Below are 16,583 nucleotides of genomic sequence, written 5' to 3' on the forward strand. Positions count from 1 at the left end.
CTGTATACCAGAAATTAACACAACATTGTAAATCAACTATACTTCAATAAAATAAATGTTTAAAAATAAATTTAAAAAAGAAATCACAATTCTACTCCAAAAGAATTAAAAACCCCTCCAAATGCAACTCTCTTAGGGTACATTTTTCAGGCTCCAAGTCAGAGTTCAAACACGCCTAATTAAGGTGTGCTCTGTTTCCGTCAATCTGTTAAGAGGACTGACCTTGCCCACAGGCCGGCCCCAGACAGTGTTCTGACCTGCACTCCCCCAACCCCACCCCTGCCAGGGACACAAGAGTGGCCGCCTCTTGGACAACCATCTGGACCTTCAATTATTCTACTCTCCCCAACCAACACAAGATGCCTCAGAACTCAATCAGAAAGAGTAGTGAGTGACAAAAGGTAGGAGACTGGGAAGGAAACAGAAAATGTGGAATTAAAAAGAAAAATAACTAAAATTACTCAAAAGTATCTGCCACAGGGGCACAAATTAAATCAATGTGTTGCCTTTGGCAACCATGAGGGATGTGATGTCAACTTTAGCCCATTCTGTGGATAAAAATGTAATAATTGCATGCTCACAGCCAAATTTCCCCAAGGATTAGTGAAACAGCGTTTCCGTGGAGGTCTTCAGGGAGTGGCCTCAGCATAGCAGTGCTCAGGAAAAGGCACTCTCCTTTCTGTAGGCTGCATGCACACTGCAGTTTCTCCTGGAGGCAGAGAGAGTTCAGCTAGGCGATCCATGGCTGAAGGCAAAGCAGAGAGTTTTCCAGTGGAACGATGGCATCATCTGCTGGCTGACAAGCATGGGAGGAGAAGCCTCACTCAAATGAGTTCCTGAGGAACGTTCCAAGCAGGGGGCACTCTGGCTCCAGAAGTGAGAGAGTCCTGCTTAGGACCTCCTTCTGGCAACAGAGTGGATGCCAAGGGCATGTGGGTGGGACGGTGCTCAGAAGCCACAGGGGAGGTTTGAGGCACCCAATGCTCTGTGGTGACAAACGCTGCTTGTCCGAGCATGCATGAACTCCTCCAAGGCTTTGGATTGGGAAAGCTTTCCTTAGCAGAAGGCTTCCTGCCAAGTGCTGCAGGCCTTTCTGGATGGCTAAGCTGCAGCTTCCTTGCAGGCTGCTGGTCCAGGGGCACGTGTCCCCTGGTCCAGAGTGCTGTAGGAGGAATTCCTAGCTAGGGGAGAGCAAGCACCCGGTTTCCTTGGCTTCGACTGGCCTGTGCACACAGAGGCCTGCCAGCAGTGAAGACAGCGCAGGCAGCAAGGGGGTGTGGCAGGCAGCTACATCGTGGCAGGGGTCCTGCTTGAAAGTGGGGTTCTGAGTGTTTTGTCCTCAGGCCCCAATGGCCACGTGCACACACAGCCTCTGGACCTGCAGCTTCCGAGCAGTGCAAGTGACACACAGCCACACGCTGGTGTCTTCTCTAAAAAACTGTGCTCCATCAATGTGCTGCTGGCTGGCAGAGGCCTAGGCCAGCACAGGCCCTAGGGAGGCCTGGCTGAGCCTGGGATGGGTCCCGACCTAGCAGTGCCCAGGGCAAGCCTGGGACTGCAGGCCAGGCTGCAGGCTCATTCCAGGTTGGGCCTGCTGCAGAGAGCCTTCAGCTAGGACTTCCAGGTGCCATGCTCAGTGCAGTGGCTTTGGCCTGCAATCCACATGCCTCACTCGGGCCGCCCTGCCTGTCAGAACCACACTCCCTAAAAGTGTGTTTCTGAGGCAGTAGGACCATTGGGGAAGTGGGGATCTCCCAGCATGAGAGGTGTGCCTAGAACATTGCTATGTGTACAAAGAGGATTCCCTGCTCCTCTGGCACTGGGGAGACATTTTCTGCCCCCAGGAGACACTTGGCACACACAGTGTTTCCCCACGGAAAGCAGTGTGAGAAAGAGCCCCCACCAGGGAAGCATGGCCCTCTCCCATAGAAGCCCTCCATGCAGCAGGCTGTCATGGACTCGCCTGCAGGCCTTTGTGGCTGGAGAGAGTGCAGCTCCTCTGGAGGCTCTGGGTCAATTTGCACGCCCCTTTGAGCAAACGAGGCTTGTGGGATGAGGTCCTTGCCAAGAATGGCAAGCAGCCTGCTCCTTTCGATGAGACGCATGTGTGGTGAGAGAGGCTTGGCAGCAGAGAAGAAGCAAGAGGGGCAGCCAGGGAGGGGATTTGCATGCAGCTTGGAGGCCCCAGATCGCCTGCTGCACAACCAGGGAATGCCGGCTATGCCCATCAGATCCCATTCACAAGTGGGCACTAAGCTTCAGGACCTGCCCATCTCCAGCCAAGAAACCACACACAGGCCACACCCTGAGTCCTGCCAAGGGTGATCTTTGCTCCCTGGGTTGGCTGAATGGCACGAGTGTGTTAGGGCAGAGAAGGCCCTAGGAGGTCTTCAGGGAGTGGCCTCAGCATAGCAGTGCTCAGGAAAAGGCACTCTCCTTTCTGTAGGCTGCATGCACACTGCAGTTTCTCCTGGAGGCAGAGAGAGTTCAGCTAGGCGATCCATGGCTGAAGGCAAAGCAGAGAGTTTTCCAGCAGAACGATGGCATCATCTGCTGGCTGACAAGCATGGGAGGAGAAGCCTCGCTCAAATGAGTTCCGGAGGAACGTTCCAAGCAGGGGGCACTCTGGCTCCAGAAGTGAGAGAGTCCTGCTTAGGACCTCCTTCTGGCAACAGAGTGGATGCCACGGGCATGTGGGTGGGATGGTGCTTGGAAGCCACAGGGGAGGTTTGAGGCACCCAATGCTCTGTGGTGACAAACGCTGCTTGTCCGAGCATGCATGAACTCCTCCAAGGCTTTGGATTGGGAAAGCTTTCCTTAGCAGAAGGCTTCCTGCCAAGTGCTGCAGGCCTATCTGGATGGCTAAGCTGCAGCTTCCTTGCAGGCTGCTGGTCCAGGGGCACGTGTCCCCTGGTCCAGAGTGCTGTAGGAGGAATTTCTAGCTAGGGGAGAGCAAGCACCCGGTTTCCTTGGCTTCGACTGGCCTGTGCACACAGAGGCCTGCCAGCAGTGAAGACAGCGCAGGCAGCAAGGGGGTGTGGCAGGCAGCTACATGGTGGCAGGGGTCCTGCTTGAAAGTGGGGTTCTGAGTGTTTTGTCCTCAGGCCCCAATGGCCACGTGCACACACAGCCTCTGGACCTGCAGCTTCCGAGCAGTGCAAGTGACACACAGCCACACGCTGGGGTCTTCTCGAAAGAACTGTGCTCCATGGAGGTGCTGCTGGCTGACAGAGGCCTAGGCCAGCACAGGCCCTAGGGAGGCCTGGCTGAGCCTGGGATGGGTCCCGACCTAGCAGTGCCCAGGGCAAGCCTGGGACTGCAGGCCAGGCTGCAGGCTCATTCCAGGTTGGGCCTGCTGCAGAGAGCCTTCAGCTAGGACTTCCAGGTGCCATGCTCAGTGCAATGGCTTTGGCCTGCAATCCACATGCCTCACTCGGGCCGCCCTGCCTGTCAGAGCCACACTCCCTAAAAGTGTGTTCCTGAGGCAGTAGGACCATTGGGGAAGTGGGGATCTCCCAGCATGGGAGTTGTGCCTAGAACATTGCTCTGTGTACAAAGAGGATTCCCTGCTCCTCTGGCACTGGGGAGACATTTTCTGCCCCCAGGAGACACTTGGCACACACAGTGTTTCCCCACGGAAAGCAGTGTGAGAAAGAGCCCCCACCAGGGAAGAATGGCACTCTCCCATAGAAGCCCTCCATGCAGCAGGCTGTCATGGACTCGCCTGCAGGCCTTTGTGGCTGGAGAGAGTGCAGCTCCTCTGGAGGCTCTGGGTCAATTTGCACACCCCTTTGAGCAAACGAGGCTTGTGGGATGAGGTCCTTGCCAAGAATGGCAAGCAGCCTGCTCCTTTTGATGAGACGCATGTGTGGTGAGAGAGGCTTGGCAGCAGAGAAGAAGCAAGAGGGGCAGCCAGGGAGGGGATTTGCATGCAGCTTGGAGGCCCCAGATTGCCTGCTGCACAACCAGGGAATGCCGGCTATGCCCATCAGATCCCATTCACAAGTGGGCACTAAGCTTCAGGACCTGCCCATCTCCAGCCAAGAAACCACACACAGGCCACACCCTGAGTCCTGCCAAGGGTGATCTTTGCTCCCTGGGTTGGCTGAATGGCACGAGTGTGTTAGGGGAGAGAAGGCCCTAGGAGGTCTTCAGGGAGTGGCCTCAGCATAGCAGTGCTCAGGAAAAGGCACTCTCCTTTCTGTAGGCTGCATGCACACTGCAGTTTCTCCTGGAGGCAGAGAGAGTTCAGCTAGGCGATCCATGGCTGAAGGCAAAGCAGAGAGTTTTCCAGCGGAACGATGGCATCATCTGCTGGCTGACAAGCATGGGAGGAGAAGCCTCGCTCAAATGAGTTCCTGAGGAACGTTCCAAGCAGGGGGCACTCTGGCTCCAGAAGTGAGAGAGTCCTGCTTAGGACCTCCTTCTGGCAACAGAGTGGATGCCAAGGGCATGTGGGTGGGACGGTGCTCGGAAGCCACAGGGGAGGTTTGAGGCACCCAATGCTCTGTGGTGACAAACGCTGCTTGTCCGAGCATGCATGAACTCCTCCAAGGCTTTGGATTGGGAAAGCTTTCCTTAGCAGAAGGCTTCCTGCCAAGTGCTGCAGGCCTTTCTGGATGGCTAAGCTGCAGCTTCCTTGCAGGCTGCTGGTCCAGGGGCACGTGTCCCCTGGTCCAGAGTGCTGTAGGAGGAATTCCTAGCTAGGGGAGACCAAGCACCCGGTTTCCTTGGCTTCGACTGACCTGTGCACACAGAGGCCTGCCAGCAGTGAAGACAGCGCAGGCAGCAAGGGGGTGTGGCAGGCAGCTACATGGTGGCAGGGGTCCTGCTTGAAAGTGGGGTTCTGAGTGTTTTGTCCTCAGGCCCCAATGGCCAGGTGCACACACAGCCTCTGGACCTGCAGCTTCCGAGCAGTGCAAGTGACACACAGCCACACGCTGGGGTCTTCTCAAAAATACTGTGCTCCATCGAGGTGCTGCTGGCTGGCAGAGGCCTAGGCCAGCACAGGCCCTAGGGAGGCCTGGCTGAGCCTGGGATGGGTCCCGACCTAGCAGTGCCCAGGGCAAGCCTGGGACTGCAGGCCAGGCTGCAGGCTCATTCCAGGTTGGGCCTGCTGCAGAGAGCCTTCAGCTAGGACTTACAGGTGCCATGCTCAGTGCAGTGGCTTTGGCCTGCAATCCACATGCCTCACTCGGGCCGCCCTGCCTGTCAGAGCCACACTCCCTAAAAGTGTGTTCCTGAGGCAGTAGGACCATTGGGGAAGTGGGGATCTCCCAGCATGGGAGGTGTGCCTAGAACATTGCTCTGTGTACAAAGAGGATTCCCTGCTCCTCTGGCACTGGGGAGACATTTTCTGCCCCCAGGAGACACTTGGCACACACAGTGTTTCCCCATGGAAAGCAGTGTGAGAAAGAGCCCCCACCAGGGAAGAATGGCACTCTCCCATAGAAGCCCTCCATGCAGCAGGCTGTCATGGACTCGCCTGCAGGCCTTTGTGGCTGGAGAGAGTGCAGCTCCTCTGCAGGCTCTGGGTCAATTGGCATGCCCCTTTGAGCAAACGAGGCTTGTGGGATGAGGTCCTTGCCAAGAATGGCAAGCAGCCTGCTCCTTTCGATGAGACGCATGTGTGGTGAGAGAGGCTTGGCAGCAGAGAAGAAGCAAGAGGGGCAGCCAGGGAGGGGATTTGCATGCAGCTTGGAGGCCCCAGATCGCCTGCTGCACAACCAGGGAATGCCGGCTATGCCCATCAGATCCCATTCACAAGTGGGCACTAAGCTTCAGGACCTGCCCATCTCCAGCCAAGAAACCACACACAGGCCACACCCTGAGTCCTGCCAAGGGTGATCTTTGCTCCCTGGGTTGGCTGAATGGCACGAGTGTGTTAGGGCAGAGAAGGCCCTAGGAGGTCTTCAGGGAGTGGCCTCAGCATAGCAGTGCTCAGGAAAAGGCACTCTCCTTTCTGTAGGCTGCATGCACACTGCAGTTTCTCCTGGAGGCAGAGAGAGTTCAGCTAGGCGATCCATGGCTGAAGGCAAAGCAGAGAGTTTTCCAGCAGAACGATGGCATCATCTGCTGGCTGACAAGCATGGGAGGAGAAGCCTCGCTCAAATGAGTTCCGGAGGAACGTTCCAAGCAGGGGGCACTCTGGCTCCAGAAGTGAGAGAGTCCTGCTTAGGACCTCCTTCTGGCAACAGAGTGGATGCCACGGGCATGTGGGTGGGATGGTGCTCGGAAGCCACAGGGGAGGTTTGAGGCACCCAATGCTCTGTGGTGACAAACGCTGCTTGTCCGAGCATGCATGAACTCCTCCAAGGCTTTGGATTGGGAAAGCTTTCCTTAGCAGAAGGCTTCCTGCCAAGTGCTGCAGGCCTATCTGGATGGCTAAGCTGCAGCTTCCTTGCAGGCTGCTGGTCCAGGGGCACGTGTCCCCTGGTCCAGAGTGCTGTAGGAGGAATTTCTAGCTAGGGGAGAGCAAGCACCCGGTTTCCTTGGCTTCGACTGGCCTGTGCACACAGAGGCCTGCCAGCAGTGAAGACAGCGCAGGCAGCAAGGGGGTGTGGCAGGCAGCTACATGGTGGCAGGGGTCCTGCTTGAAAGTGGGGTTCTGAGTGTTTTGTCCTCAGGCCCCAATGGCCACGTGCACACACAGCCTCTGGACCTGCAGCTTCCGAGCAGTGCAAGTGACACACAGCCACACGCTGGGGTCTTCTCGAAAGAACTGTGCTCCATGGAGGTGCTGCTGGCTGACAGAGGCCTAGGCCAGCACAGGCCCTAGGGAGGCCTGGCTGAGCCTGGGATGGGTCCCGACCTAGCAGTGCCCAGGGCAAGCCTGGGACTGCAGGCCAGGCTGCAGGCTCATTCCAGGTTGGGCCTGCTGCAGAGAGCCTTCAGCTAGGACTTCCAGGTGCCATGCTCAGTGCAATGGCTTTGGCCTGCAATCCACATGCCTCACTCGGGCCGCCCTGCCTGTCAGAGCCACACTCCCTAAAAGTGTGTTCCTGAGGCAGTAGGACCATTGGGGAAGTGGGGATCTCCCAGCATGGGAGTTGTGCCTAGAACATTGCTCTGTGTACAAAGAGGATTCCCTGCTCCTCTGGCACTGGGGAGACATTTTCTGCCCCCAGGAGACACTTGGCACACACAGTGTTTCCCCACGGAAAGCAGTGTGAGAAAGAGCCCCCACCAGGGAAGAATGGCACTCTCCCATAGAAGCCCTCCATGCAGCAGGCTGTCATGGACTCGCCTGCAGGCCTTTGTGGCTGGAGAGAGTGCAGCTCCTCTGGAGGCTCTGGGTCAATTTGCACACCCCTTTGAGCAAACGAGGCTTGTGGGATGAGGTCCTTGCCAAGAATGGCAAGCAGCCTGCTCCTTTTGATGAGACGCATGTGTGGTGAGAGAGGCTTGGCAGCAGAGAAGAAGCAAGAGGGGCAGCCAGGGAGGGGATTTGCATGCAGCTTGGAGGCCCCAGATTGCCTGCTGCACAACCAGGGAATGCCGGCTATGCCCATCAGATCCCATTCACAAGTGGGCACTAAGCTTCAGGACCTGCCCATCTCCAGCCAAGAAACCACACACAGGCCACACCCTGAGTCCTGCCAAGGGTGATCTTTGCTCCCTGGGTTGGCTGAATGGCACGAGTGTGTTAGGGGAGAGAAGGCCCTAGGAGGTCTTCAGGGAGTGGCCTCAGCATAGCAGTGCTCAGGAAAAGGCACTCTCCTTTCTGTAGGCTGCATGCACACTGCAGTTTCTCCTGGAGGCAGAGAGAGTTCAGCTAGGCGATCCATGGCTGAAGGCAAAGCAGAGAGTTTTCCAGCGGAACGATGGCATCATCTGCTGGCTGACAAGCATGGGAGGAGAAGCCTCGCTCAAATGAGTTCCTGAGGAACGTTCCAAGCAGGGGGCACTCTGGCTCCAGAAGTGAGAGAGTCCTGCTTAGGACCTCCTTCTGGCAACAGAGTGGATGCCAAGGGCATGTGGGTGGGACGGTGCTCGGAAGCCACAGGGGAGGTTTGAGGCACCCAATGCTCTGTGGTGACAAACGCTGCTTGTCCGAGCATGCATGAACTCCTCCAAGGCTTTGGATTGGGAAAGCTTTCCTTAGCAGAAGGCTTCCTGCCAAGTGCTGCAGGCCTTTCTGGATGGCTAAGCTGCAGCTTCCTTGCAGGCTGCTGGTCCAGGGGCACGTGTCCCCTGGTCCAGAGTGCTGTAGGAGGAATTCCTAGCTAGGGGAGACCAAGCACCCGGTTTCCTTGGCTTCGACTGACCTGTGCACACAGAGGCCTGCCAGCAGTGAAGACAGCGCAGGCAGCAAGGGGGTGTGGCAGGCAGCTACATGGTGGCAGGGGTCCTGCTTGAAAGTGGGGTTCTGAGTGTTTTGTCCTCAGGCCCCAATGGCCAGGTGCACACACAGCCTCTGGACCTGCAGCTTCCGAGCAGTGCAAGTGACACACAGCCACACGCTGGGGTCTTCTCAAAAATACTGTGCTCCATCGAGGTGCTGCTGGCTGGCAGAGGCCTAGGCCAGCACAGGCCCTAGGGAGGCCTGGCTGAGCCTGGGATGGGTCCCGACCTAGCAGTGCCCAGGGCAAGCCTGGGACTGCAGGCCAGGCTGCAGGCTCATTCCAGGTTGGGCCTGCTGCAGAGAGCCTTCAGCTAGGACTTACAGGTGCCATGCTCAGTGCAGTGGCTTTGGCCTGCAATCCACATGCCTCACTCGGGCCGCCCTGCCTGTCAGAGCCACACTCCCTAAAAGTGTGTTCCTGAGGCAGTAGGACCATTGGGGAAGTGGGGATCTCCCAGCATGGGAGGTGTGCCTAGAACATTGCTCTGTGTACAAAGAGGATTCCCTGCTCCTCTGGCACTGGGGAGACATTTTCTGCCCCCAGGAGACACTTGGCACACACAGTGCTTCCCCATGGAAAGCAGTGTGAGAAAGAGCCCCCACCAGGGAAGAATGGCACTCTCCCATAGAAGCCCTCCATGCAGCAGGTTGTCATGGACTCGCCTGCAGGCCTTTGTGGCTGGAGAGAGTGCAGCTCCTCTGGAGGCTCTGGGTCAATTGGCATGCCCCTTTGAGCAAACGAGGCTTGTGGGATGAGGTCCTTGCCAAGAATGGCAAGCAGCCTGCTCCTTTCGATGAGACGCATGTGTGGTGAGAGAGGCTTCGCAGCAGAGAAGAAGCAAGAGGGGCAGCCAGGGAGGGGATTTGCATGCAGCTTGGAGGCCCCAGATCGCCTGCTGCACAACCAGGGAATGCCGGCTATGCCCATCAGATCCCATTCACAAGTGGGCACTAAGCTTCAGGACCTGCCCATCTCCAGCCAAGAAACCACACACAGGCCACACCCTGAGTCCTGCCAAGGGTGATCTTTGCTCCCTGGGTTGGCTGAATGGCACGAGTGTGTTAGGGGAGAGAAGGCCCTAGGAGGTCTTCAGGGAGAGGCCTCAGCATAGCAGTGCTCAGGAAAAGGCACTCTCCTTTCTGTAGGCTGCATGCACACTGCAGTTTCTCCTGGAGGCAGAGAGAGTTCAGCTAGGCAAGCCATGGCTGAAGGCAAAGCGGAGAGTTTTCCAGCGGAACGATGGCATCATCTGCTGGCTGACAAGCATGGGAGGAGAAGCCTCGCTCAAATGAGTTCCTGAGGAACGTTCCAAGCATGGGGCACTCTGGCTCCAGAAGTGAGAGAGTCCTGCTTAGGACCTCCTTCTGGCAACAGAGTGGATGCCAAGGGCATGTGGGTGGGATGGTGCTCGGAAGCCACAGGGGAGGTTTGAGGCACCCAATGCTCTGTGGTGACAAACGCTGCTTGTCCGAGCATGCATGAACTCCTCCAAGGCTTTGGATTGGGAAAGCTTTCCTTAGCAGAAGGCTTCCTGCCAAGTGCTGCAGGCCTTTCTGGATGGCTAAGCTGCAGCTTCCTTGCAGGCTGCTGGTCCAGGGGCACGTGTCCCCTGGTCCAGAGTGCTGTAGGAGGAATTCCTAGCTAGGGGAGAGCAAGCACCCGGTTTCCTTGGCTTCGACTGGCCTGTGCACACAGAGGCGTGCCAGCAGTGAAGACAGCGCAGGCAGCAAGGGGGTGTGGCAGGCAGCTACATTGTGGCAGGGGTCCTGCTTGAAAGTGGGGTTCTGAGTGTTTTGTCCTCAGGCCCCAATGGCCACGTGCACACACAGCCTCTGGACCTGCAGCTTCCGAGCAGTGCAAGTGACACACAGCCACACGCTGGGGTCTTCTCAAAAAAACTGTGCTCCATCGAGGTGCTGCTGGCTGGCAGAGGCCTAGGCCAGCACAGGCCCTAGGGAGGCCTGGCTGAGCCTGGGATGGGTCCCGACCTAGCAGTGCCCAGGGCAAGCCTGGGACTGCAGGCCAGGCTGCAGGCTCATTCCAGGTTGGGCCTGCTGCAGAGAGCCTTCAGCTAGGACTTCCAGGTGCCATGCTCAGTGCAGTGGCTTTGGCCTGCAATCCACATGCCTCACTCGGGCCGCTCTGCCTGTCAGAGCCACACTCCCTAAAAGTGTGTTCCTGAGGCAGTAGGACCATTGGGGAAGTGGGGATCTCCCAGCATGGGAGGTGGGCCTAGAACATTGCTCTGTGTACAAAGAGGATTCCCTGCTCCTCTGGCACTGGGGAGACATTTTCTGCCCCCAGGAGACACTTGGCACACACAGTGTTTCCCCATGGAAAGCAGTGTGAGAAAGAGCCCCCACCAGGGAAGAATGGCACTCTCCCATAGAAGCCCTCCATGCAGCAGGCTGTCATGGACTCGCCTGCAGGCCTTTGTGGCTGGAGAGAGTGCAGCTCCTCTGCAGGCTCTGGGTCAATTTGCACGTCCCTTTGAGCAAACGAGGCTTGTGGGATGAGGCCCTTGCCAAGAATGGCAAGCAGCCTGCTCCTTTTGATGAGACGCATGTGTGGTGAGAGAGGCTTCGCAGCAGAGAAGAAGCAAGAGGGGCAGCCAGGGAGGGGATTTGCATGCAGCTTGGAGGCCCCAGATCACCTGCTGCACAACCAGGGAATGCCGGCTATGCCCATCAGATCCCATTCACAAGTGGGCACTAAGCTTCAGGACCTGCCCATCTCCAGCCAAGAAACCACACACAGGCCACACCCTGAGTCCTGCCAAGGGTGATCTTTGCTCCCTGGGTTGGCTGAATGGCACGAGTGTGTTAGGGGAGAGAAGGCCCTAGGAGGTCTTCAGGGAGTGGCCTCAGCATAGCAGTGCTCAGGAAAAGGCACTCTCCTTTCTGTAGGCTGCATGCACACTGCAGTTTCTCCTGGAGGCAGAGAGAGTTCAGCTAGGCAAGCCATGGCTGAAGGCAAAGCGGAGAGTTTTCCAGCGGAACGATGGCATCATCTGCTGGCTGACAAGCATGGGAGGAGAAGCCTCGCTCAAATGAGTTCCTGAGGAACGTTCCAAGCATGGGGCACTCTGGCTCCAGAAGTGAGAGAGTCCTGCTTAGGACCTCCTTCTGGCAACAGAGTGGATGCCAAGGGCATGTGGGTGGGACGGTGCTCGGAAGCCACAGGGGAGGTTTGAGGCACCCAATGCTCTGTGGTGACAAACGCTGCTTGTCCGAGCATGCATGAACTCCTCCAAGGCTTTGGATTGGGAAAGCTTTCCTTAGCAGAAGGCTTCCTGCCAAGTGCTGCAGGCCTTTCTGGATGGCTAAGCTGCAGCTTCCTTGCAGGCTGCTGGTCCAGGGGCACGTGTCCCCTGGTCCAGAGTGCTGTAGGAGGAATTCCTAGCTAGGGGAGAGCAAGCACCCGGTTTCCTTGGCTTCGACTGGCCTGTGCACACAGAGGCGTGCCAGCAGTGAAGACAGCGCAGGCAGCAACGGGGTGTGGCAGGCAGCTACATGGTGGCAGGGGTCCTGCTTGAAAGTGGGGTTCTGAGTGTTTTGTCCTCAGGCCCCAATGGCCACGTGCACACACAGCCTCTGGACCTGCAGCTTCCGAGCAGTGCAAGTGACACACAGCCACACGCTGGGGTCTTCTCGAAAGAACTGTGCTCCATGGAGGTGCTGCTGGCTGACAGAGGCCTAGGCCAGCAGAGGCCCTAGGGAGGCCTGGCTGAGCCTGGGATGGGTCCCGACCTAGCAGTGCCCAGGGCAAGCCTGGGACTGCAGGTCAGGCTGCAGGCTCATTCCAGGTTGGGCCTGCTGCAGAGAGCCTTCAGCTAGGACTTCCAGGTGCCATGCTCAGTGCAGTGGCTTTGGCCTGCAATCCACATGCCTCACTCGGGCCGCCCTGCCTGTCAGAACCACACTCCCTAAAAGTGTGTTCCTGAGGTAGTTGGACCGTTGGGGAAGTGGGGATCTCCCAGCATGGGAGGTGTGCCTAAAACATTGCTATGTGTATATAGAGGATTCCCTGCTCCTCTGGCACTGGGGAGACATTTTCTGCCCCCAGGAGACACTTGGCACACACAGTGTTTCCCCACGGAAAGCAGTGTGAGAAAGAGCCCCCACCAGGGAAGAATGGCACTCTCCCATAGAAGCCCTCCATGCAGCAGGCTGTCATGGACTCGCCTGCAGGCCTTTGTGGCTGGAGAGAGTGCAGCTCCTCTGGAGGCTCTGGGTCAATTTGCACGCCCCTTTGAGCAAACGAGGCTTGTGGGATGAGGTCCTTGCCAAGAATGGCAAGCAGCCTGCTCCTTTCGATGAGACGCATGTGTGGTGAGAGAGGCTTGGCAGCAGAGAAGAAGCAAGAGGGGCAGCCAGGGAGGGGATTTGCATGCAGCTTGGAGGCCCCAGATCGCCTGCTGCACAACCAGGGAATGCCGGCTATGCCCATCAGATCCCATTCACAAGTGGGCACTAAGCTTCAGGACCTGCCCATCTCCAGCCAAGAAACCACACACAGGCCACACCCTGAGTCCTGCCAAGGGTGATCTTTGCTCCCTGGGTTGGCTGAATGGCACGAGTGTGTTAGGGCAGAGAAGGCCCTAGGAGGTCTTCAGGGAGTGGCCTCAGCATAGCAGTGCTCAGGAAAAGGCACTCTCCTTTCTGTAGGCTGCATGCACACTGCAGTTTCTCCTGGAGGCAGAGAGAGTTCAGCTAGGCGATCCATGGCTGAAGGCAAAGCAGAGAGTTTTCCAGCGGAACGATGGCATCATCTGCTGGCTGACAAGCATGGGAGGAGAAGCCTCGCTCAAATGAGTTCCTGAGGAACGTTCCAAGCAGGGGGCACTCTGGCTCCAGAAGTGAGAGAGTCCTGCTTAGGACCTCCTTCTGGCAACAGAGTGGATGCCAAGGGCATGTGGGTGGGACGGTGCTCGGAAGCCACAGGGGAGGTTTGAGGCACCCAATGCTCTGTGGTGACAAATGCTGCTTGTCCGAGCATGCATGAACTCCCCCAAGGCTTTGGATTGGGAAAGCTTTCCTTAGCAGAAGGCTTCCTGCCAAGTGCTGCAGGCCTTTCTGGATGGCTAAGCTGCAGCTTCCTTGCAGGCTGCTGGTCCAGGGGCACGTGTCCCCTGGTCCAGAGTGCTGTAGGAGGAATTCCTAGCTAGGGGAGAGCAAGCACCCGGTTTCCTTGGCTTCAACTGGCCTGTGCACACAGAGGCGTGCCAGCAGTGAAGACAGCGCAGGCAGCAAGGGGGTGTGGCAGGCAGCTACATGGTGGCAGGGGTCCTGCTTGAAAGTGGGGTTCTGAGTGTTTTGTCCTCAGGCCCCAATGGCCACGTGCACACACAGCCTCTGGACCTGCAGCTTCCGAGCAGTGCAAGTGACACACAGCCACACACTGGTGTCTTCTCGAAAAAAATGTGCTCCATCGATGTGCTGCTGGCTGGCAGAGGCCTAGGCCAGCACAGGCCCTAGGGAAGCCTGGCTGAGCCTGGGATGGGTCCCGACCTAGCAGTGCCCAGGGCAAGCCTGGGACTGCAGGCCAGGCTGCAGGCTCATTCCAGGTTGGGCCTGCTGCAGAGAGCCTTCAGCTAGGACTTCCAGGTGCCATGCTCAGTGCAGTGGCTTTGGCCTGCAATCCACATGCCTCACTCGGGCCGCCCTGCCTGTCAGAGCCACACTCCCTAAAAGTGTGTTCCTGAGGCAGTAGGACCATTGGGGAAGTGGGGATCTCCCAGCATGGGAGGTGTGCCTAGAACATTGCTCTGTGTACAAAGAGGATTCCCTGCTCCTCTGGCACTGGGGAGACATTTTCTGCCCCCAGGAGACACTTGGCACACACAGTGTTTCCCCACGGAAAGCAGTGTGAGAAAGAGCCCCCACCAGGGAAGCATGGCCCTCTCCCATAGAAGCCCTCCATGCAGCAGGCTGTCATGGACTCGCCTGCAGGCCTTTGTGGCTGGAGAGAGTGCAGCTCCTCTGCAGGCTCTGGGTCAATTTGCACGCCCCTTTGAGCAAACGAGGCTTGTGGGATGAGGTCCTTGCCAAGAATGGCAAGCAGCCTGCTCCTTTCGATGAGACGCATGTGTGGTGAGAGAGGCTTGGCAGCAGAGAAGAAGCAAGAGGGGCAGCCAGGGAGGGGATTTGCATGCAGCTTGGAGGCCCCAGATCGCCTGCTGCACAACCAGGGAATGCCGGCTATGCCCATCAGATCCCATTCACAAGTGGGCACTAAGCTTCAGGACCTGCCCATCTCCAGCCAAGAAACCACACACAGGCCACACCCTGAGTCCTGCCAAGGGTGATCTTTGCTCCCTGGGTTGGCTGAATGGCACGAGTGTGTTAGGGCAGAGAAGGCCCTTGGAGGTCTTCAGGGAGTGGCCTCAGCATAGCAGTGCTCAGGAAAAGGCACTCTCCTTTCTGTAGGCTGCATGCACACTGCAGTTTCTCCTGGAGGCAGAGAGAGTTCAGCTAGGCGATCCATGGCTGAAGGCAAAGCAGAGAGTTTTCCAGCGGAACGATGGCATCATCTGCTGGCTGACAAGCATGGGAGGAGAAGCCTCGCTCAAATGAGTTCCTGAGGAACGTTCCAAGCAGGGGGCACTCTGGCTCCAGAAGTGAGAGAGTCCTGCTTAGGACCTCCTTCTGGCAACAGAGTGGATGCCAAGGGCATGTGGGTGGGACGGTGCTCGGAAGCCACAGGGGAGGTTTGAGGCACCCAATGCTATGTGGTGACAAATGCTGCTTGTCCGAGCATGCATGAACTCCCCCAAGGCTTTGGATTGGGAAAGCTTTCCTTAGCAGAAGGCTTCCTGCCAAGTGCTGCAGGCCTTTCTGGATGGCTAAGCTGCAGCTTCCTTGCAGGCTGCTGGTCCAGGGGCACGTGTCCCCTGGTCCAGAGTGCTGTAGGAGGAATTCCTAGCTAGGGGAGAGCAAGCACCCGGTTTCCTTGGCTTCAACTGGCCTGTGCACACAGAGGCGTGCCAGCAGTGAAGACAGCGCAGGCAGCAAGGGGGTGTGGCAGGCAGCTACATGGTGGCAGGGGTCTTGCTTGAAAGTGGGGTTCTGAGTGTTTTGTCCTCAGGCCCCAATGGCCACGTGCACACACAGCCTCTGGACCTGCAGCTTCCGAGCAGTGCAAGTGACACACAGCCACACACTGGTGTCTTCTCGAAAAAAATGTGCTCCATCGATGTGCTGCTGGCTGGCAGAGGCCTAGGCCAGCACAGGCCCTAGGGAGGCCTGGCTGAGCCTGGGATGGGTCCCGACCTAGCAGTGCCCAGGGCAAGCCTGGGACTGCAGGCCAGGCTGCAGGCTCATTCCAGGTTGGGCCTGCTGCAGAGAGCCTTCAGCTAGGACTTCCAGGTGCCATGCTCAGTGCAGTGGCTTTGGCCTGCAATCCACATGCCTCACTCGGGCCGCCCTGCCTGTCAGAGCCACACTCCCTAAAAGTGTGTTCCTGAGGCAGTAGGACCATTGGGGAAGTGGGGATCTCCCAGCATGGGAGGTGTGCCTAGAACATTGCTCTGTGTACAAAGAGGATTCCCTGCTCCTCTGGCACTGGGGAGACATTTTCTGCCCCCAGGAGACACTTGGCACACACAGTGTTTCCCCACGGAAAGCAGTGTGAGAAAGAGTCCCCACCAGGGAAGAATGGCACTCTCCCATAGAAGCCCTCCATGCAGCAGGCTGTCATGGACTCGCCTGCAGGCCTTTGTGGCTGGAGAGAGTGCAGCTCCTCTGGAGGCTCTGGGTCAATTTGCACGCCCCTTTGAGCAAACGAGGCTTGTGGGATGAGGTCCTTGCCAAGAATGGCAAGCAGCCTGCTCCTTTCGATGAGACGCATGTGTGGTGAGAGAGGCTTGGCAGCAGAGAAGAAGCAAGAGGGGCAGCCAGGGAGGGGATTTGCATGCAGCTTGGAGGCCCCAGATCGCCTGCTGCACAACCAGGGAATGCCGGCTATGCCCATCAGATCCCATTCACAAGTGGGCACTAAGCTTCAGGACCTGCCCATCTCCAGCCAAGAAAACACACACAGGGCACACCCTGAGTCCTGCCAAGGGTGATCTTTGCTCCCTGGGTTGGCTGAATGGCACGAGTGTGTTAGGGCAGAGAAGGCCCTTGGAGGTCTTCAGGGAGTGGCCTCAGCATAGCAGTGCTCAGGAAAAGGCACTCTCCTTTCTGTAGGCTGCATGCACACTGCAGTTTCTCCTGGAGGCAGAGAGAGTTCAGCTAG

The sequence above is a fragment of the Hippopotamus amphibius genome, chromosome 5 (genome assembly GCF_030028045.1).
Source record: "Hippopotamus amphibius kiboko isolate mHipAmp2 chromosome 5, mHipAmp2.hap2, whole genome shotgun sequence".
In the NCBI taxonomy this organism is placed as follows: domain Eukaryota; kingdom Metazoa; phylum Chordata; class Mammalia; order Artiodactyla; family Hippopotamidae; genus Hippopotamus; species Hippopotamus amphibius.